The sequence below is a fragment of the Oncorhynchus gorbuscha genome, linkage group LG01, assembly GCF_021184085.1.
Source record: "Oncorhynchus gorbuscha isolate QuinsamMale2020 ecotype Even-year linkage group LG01, OgorEven_v1.0, whole genome shotgun sequence".
NCBI classification, from domain to species: Eukaryota; Metazoa; Chordata; class Actinopteri; order Salmoniformes; family Salmonidae; genus Oncorhynchus; species Oncorhynchus gorbuscha.
Window position 1 is genome coordinate 115,414,040 of NC_060173.1, and position 6,530 is coordinate 115,420,569.

A 6,530-nucleotide genomic window follows, 5' to 3' on the forward strand; every position below is an offset into this window, starting at 1 on the left:
GCAAATGAAGGGGAGGAGCTCCTTTCAATGTCTACATGAAGGGGAGGAGCTCATTTCAATGTCTACATGAAGGGTGGTGGGGGGGGCTCATTTCAACGTCTACATGAAGGGTGGTGGGGGGAGCTCATTTCAACGTCTACATGAAGGGGAGGAGCTCATTTGAATGTCTACATGAAGGGGAGGAGCTCATTTCAACATCCACATGAAGGGGAGGAGCTCATTTCAACATCTACATGAAGGGGAGGAGCTCATTTCAAAGTCAACATGAAGGGGAGGAGCTCATTTCAAAGTCAAAATGAAGGGGAGGGGCTCATTTCATCCTCTACCTAAAGGGGAGGAGCTCATTTCAACATCTACATGAAGGGGAGGAGCTCATTTCAAAGTCAAAATGAAGGGGAGGGGCTCATATATTATTATATATTATCCTCTACCTAAAGGGGAGGAGCTCATTTCAACATCTACATGAAGGGGAGGGGTCAACATGACTGTACTGAAATCTTTCCCTCGACACTGTTCTTTCCTGTGATCGAGTGTGAAATGGTCTTTTGTGTTGGTGGTTAGTAAGATGTGACTGAATACATACAGGGGCTAACAAAGAGACGATTATATATATATATAATAGTGTCCTGAGGATTATTTCTGAACAGGGATCCATCGTCTGTGTTATTTTTGCGAGTTTTTATAATTCCACGTAACAGACGCTTTTATCCAAAGCGTTGGAAGCGTGAATACGTTTTACGTATCGGTGGCCCAGGCGGGAATCAAACCCATGACCTTAGGTATTGGTGGCCCCGGCGGGAATCAAACCCATGACCCTAGGTATCGGTGGCCCCGGCGGGAATCAAACCCATGACCTTAGGTATCGGTGGCCCCGGCGGGAATCAAACCCATGACCTTAGGTATCGGTGGCCCCGGCGGGAATCAAACCCATGACCTTAGGTATTGCAAGCTCGGAGCCGCTGAGCCGCACACAGGGATGCTGTGTTGTGTTTATTACAGATGTTACTAATGTGTTGTACATATTATTAAATGGGCAGACGTCAATAGATGATTTGGGGCAGGGTTCAATGGAGCCGTTATTCCTGTTTCTTCCCCGTGTCAGGAGAAAGATTCCTGAACGTGACTTAATCTCGGATGTAGGTGTTGGGGTTGGGGGGGGGGGGAAGCGCTATGAGTGAAGGACCAGACATTGGGGTGTTACTTTGACTCTCTATCCTCCTTTCTGTGTTTTTGTTACATAGTGAATAAGGGCTTGAGGGTCTGGAACAGTTTTCTCTTCCTGATGTTCTGTGACCGTTAGTCAAAATCCTTTTTAATGTCTTTGTAAATACTGTACATGTTTTTGATTGTTGTGTTTATATATATTATGTTGTGTGTTCTTGATAATTATTGCCAGAATTAGTAGTTTAATTGATTTAATGCTCTGTTTTGAACCTTTTCTATAAGTGTAATTACATACTGTACGTTGGCCGCGATTCAAGGAGTGTTGTAGCGCAGCATACTATAACAGATTGTAAACAACAAAAAGGGGGCCATTTTACGCGGACATTTTCAGAGGTTTTACCATGAATACGCTCACCGCTAAAGTCCCTGGGAAAAATGTCTGGCTGTAGAGCGCCGCTGTTGCTCTTTATTAGCCGACATGATTATATGAGTTGTACTTTTCTCTTACGTACTGACTAGTCAGCTGTGGGTTTCCATGGCTGATTTTCAAATGATACACTATTCCCTATATAGGGGCACTACTTTTGATTGAGGCCCATAGTGCATTACTTTTGAATTAGGGCTCATAGGGCCCTGGTCAAAAGTAATGCACTATATAGGGAATAGGGTGCCATTTGGAATGTAATGCATGAGTTAAAGATCTGATTAAATCATCTCTGATAAAGTACCTTACTGGGATTACTTTCAATCAAAAAGGTACAAAATGAAAGAAAACTTGCTCCTTATCAAAGAGCAATTTCTCAAGTAAGAATTTTGCTAGGATTGTCTGTGAGTGGTCTGAGTGGGGAGGGGAGTGGTCTGAGTTGGGAGTGGTCTGAGTGGGGAGGGGAAAACTGAAAACTAGCTGTGATTGGCAGAGAGGTTTGGAACTCTCTTTCTTATTGGTCTATTCACTCATTTACCGTGATGTCACCAGGCAGGCCAAAAGTCCATCCAAAAACAGTCAGACATTTGATGCGGTCTCTTCAAACAGCTCTTACGCTAAAAAGGGCATTATCGTCATTAAAAAAATAATTCACAGTATTGTTCCAACCTCACTAGTGCGTACATTATATATATAAAACACAAGGAAAATCACATTTTTGACTGCACTGGGCCTTTAAAGCATTATTCTGTCATGTGTGTAAAGGGGGCATTAAAACAAAAGACCTGAGCCTTGTAGCTTTGTTATTGTTGTTAATATTCAAATTATTATTGAGCATGTATTTGTATGAACCTGGATATGATAAATATTGTGATTCCAAAGATGTTGACTACGCTATTTATTACTGCAATGTGTCTATTATTTCAACTAATTACAGTAACTACTGTACATATTCTATAGTAACAACATGAATATATATATAGTAATTTACAGTAACTACTATACATATTCTACAGTAACAACATGAATATATATAGTAATTTACAGTAACTACTGTACATATTCTACAGTAATAACATGAATATATATATATAGTAATTTACAGTAACTACTATACATATTCTACAGTAACAACATGAATATATATAGTAATTTACAGTAACTACTGTACATATTCTACAGTAACAACATTCATATATATATATAGTAATTTACAGTAATTACTGTACATATTCTACAGTAGCAACATGAATATATATCATAATTTACAGTAACTACTGTACATATTCTACAGTAACAACATGAATATATATCGGAATTTACAGTAACTACTGTACATATTCTACAGTAACAACATGAATGTATATATAGTAATTTACAGTAACTACTATACATATTCTACAGTAACAACATGAATATACATTTACATTTAAGTCATTTAGCAGACGCTCTTATCCAGAGCGACTTACAAATTGGTGCAAATATAGTAATTTACAGTAACTACTATACATATTCTACAGTAACAACATGAATATATATATAGTAATTTACAGTGACTACTATACATATTCTACAGTCATCAAGGATTCTTGAAGTGCACGGCTTGTATATATTAGATCAGTGGTCCACTGGTTTTGCTTCTGGACCCAAATCGAGCCGGGTTGTCTCAGTCGGGTCCGAATATCCACACAGCGAATACGCTTTAAGACCACAAAGTCAACCACATCCACTAAAGCTATATTGAAAATAATGTGATTTGAAGATAAAAAAAAAAATTAAATGCAGAGATTAAATTTACAAAAAAAAAGAATGTTGTTCATTATCATCTTTGCAGTTCAGACTGGAGTATTTAAAAACATGCACTTTTTCACGGTCCTTTGAGCTGGATAGGAATACTGTGCTCAGAGGATTTTATACAATGTGAGAGAGTAATTTACAGTAACTACTATACATATCCTACAGTAACAACATGAATATATATATAGTAATTTACAGTAACTACATATCCTACAGTAACAACATGAATATATATATATATATATATATATATAGTAATTTAGAGTAACTACAGTAACAACATGAATATATATATATATAGTAATGTACAGTAAGTACATATCCTACAGTAACAACATGAATATATATATATATATATATATATATATATATATAGTAATTTAGAGTAACTACATATCTTACAGTAATGACGTGAATATATATAGTAATTTACAGTAACTACATATTCTACAGTAACAATGTGAATATATATTGTAATTTACAGTAACTACATATTCTACAGTAACAACATTAATATATATATAGTAATTTAGAGTAACTACATATTCTACAGTAACAACATTAATATATATATATATAGTAATGTAGAGTAACTACATATTCTACAGTAACAACGTGAATATATATAGTAATTTACAATAACTACATATTCTACAGTAACAACGTGAATATACATAATAATTTACAGTAACTACATATCCTACAGTAACAACATTAATATATATATAGTAATTTAGAGTAACTACATGTCCTACAGTAACAACATTAATATATATATAGTAATTTACAATAACTACATATTCTACAGTAACAATGTGAATATATATAGTAATTTAGAGTAACTACATATTCTACAGTAACAATGTGAATATATATAGTAATTTAGAGTAACTACATATTCTACAGTAACAATGTGAATATATATAGTAATTTAGAGTAAGTACATATTCTACAGTAACATTGTGAATATATATAGTAATTTACAGTAACTACATATTCTACAGTAATGACTTTAATATATTAAAGCATTGTTTATGCATGTCTTGTATGCAAATTTGAGATGTGACAGGCCATACCTGCAGGGGATGTACATTATAATGTATATTATAATGGTAGAGACCGTGTATGTAATGTAGCGTAGTGTATGTAATGTAATGTAGTGTATGTAATGTAATGTAATATAGTGTATATAATGTAATGTAGTGTATATAATGTAATGTAATGTAGTGTATATAATGTAATGTAGTGTATATAATGTAATGTAATGTAGTGTAGTGTATATAATGTAATATAGTGTATATAATGTAATGTATGTAATGTAATGTAGTGTATATAATGTAATGTAGTGTATATAATGTAATATACTGTATATAATATAATGTAATATAGTGTATGTAATGTAGTGTATGTAATGTAATGTAGTGTATATAATGTAATGTAGTGTATATAATGTAATATAGTGTATATAATGTAATATAGTGTATATAATGTAATGTAGTGTATATAATGTAATATAGTGTATATAATGTAATATAGTGTATATAATGTAATGTAGTGTATATAATATAATATAGTGTATATAATGTAATATAGTGTATATAATGTAATATAGTGTATATAATGTATATATACACATATAATATAGTGTATATAATGTAATGTAGTGTATATAATGTAATATAGTGTATATAATATAATATAGTGTATATAATGTAATATAGTGTATATAATGTAATATAGTGTATATAATGTATATATACACATATAATATAGTGTATGTAATGTAATGTAATGTATATAATGTAATATAGTGTATATAATGTAATATAGTGTATGTAATGTAATATAGTGTATATAATGTAATGTAGTGTATATAATGTAATGTAGTGTATATAATGTAATGTAATGTAATATAATGTAATATAGTGTATATAATGTAATATAGTGTATATAATGTAATGTAGTGTATATAATGTAATGTACTGTATGTAATGTATGTTATGTAATGTAGTGTATATAATGTATATATACACATATAATATAGTGTATATCATGTAATATAGTGTATATAATGTAATATAGTGTATGTAATGTAATATAGTGTATGTAATGTAATGTAATGTATATAATGTAATATAGTGTATATAATGTAATATAGTGTATATAATGTAATGTAATGTATATAATGTAATATAGTGTATATAATGTAATATAGTGTATGTAATGTAATATAGTGTATGTAATGTAATATAGTGTATGTAATGTAATATAGTGTATATAATGTAATGTAGTGTATATAATGTAATATAGTGTTATATAATGTAATGTAGTGTATATAATGTAATGTAGTGTATATAATGTAATGTAGTGTATATAATGTAATGTAGTGTATATAATGTAATGTAGTGTATGTAATGTATGTTATGTAATGTAGTGTATATAATGTATATATACACATATAATGTAGTGTATATAATGTAATGTACTGTATGTAATGTATGTTATGTAATGTAGTGTATATAATGTATATATACACATATAATATAGTGTATATAATGTAATATAGTGTATATAATGTAATATAGTGTATATAATGTAATGTAGTGTATATAATGTAATGTAATGTAATATAATGTAATATAGTGTATGTAATGTAATATAGTGTATATAATGTAATATAATGTAATATAGTGTATGTAATGTAATATAGTGTATATAATGTACTATAGTGTATATAATGTAATATAGTGTATGTAATGTAATATAGTGTATGTAATGTAATATAGTGTATATAATGTAATGTAGTGTATGTAATGTAATATAGTGTATATAATGTAATATAGTGTTATATAATGTAATGTAGTGTATATAATGTAATGTAGTGTATATAATGTAATATAGTGTATATAATGTAATGTAGTGTATGTAATGTATGTTATGTAATGTAGTGTATATAATGTATATATACACATATAATATAGTGTATATAATGTAATATAGTGTATATAATGTAATATAGTGTATATAATGTAATGTAATGTAATGTAATATAATGTAATATAGTGTATGTAATGTAATGTAGTGTATATAATGTAATATAGTGTATGTAATGTAATATAGTGTATATAATGTAATGTAGTGTATA

At 30.1% G+C, this 6,530-nt stretch overlaps 1 long non-coding RNA gene across 1 annotated transcript; it reads left to right on the forward strand.

Moving 5' to 3' along the window:
- The first annotated feature begins 428 nt into the window (after positions 1 to 428).
- Positions 429 to 2,471, forward strand: LOC124033454. Its single transcript, XR_006838390.1, has 2 exons — positions 429 to 899; positions 940 to 2,471. It is a non-coding gene; the product is annotated as an uncharacterized LOC124033454 (long non-coding RNA).
- Positions 2,472 to 6,530: the final 4,059 nt, after the last annotated feature.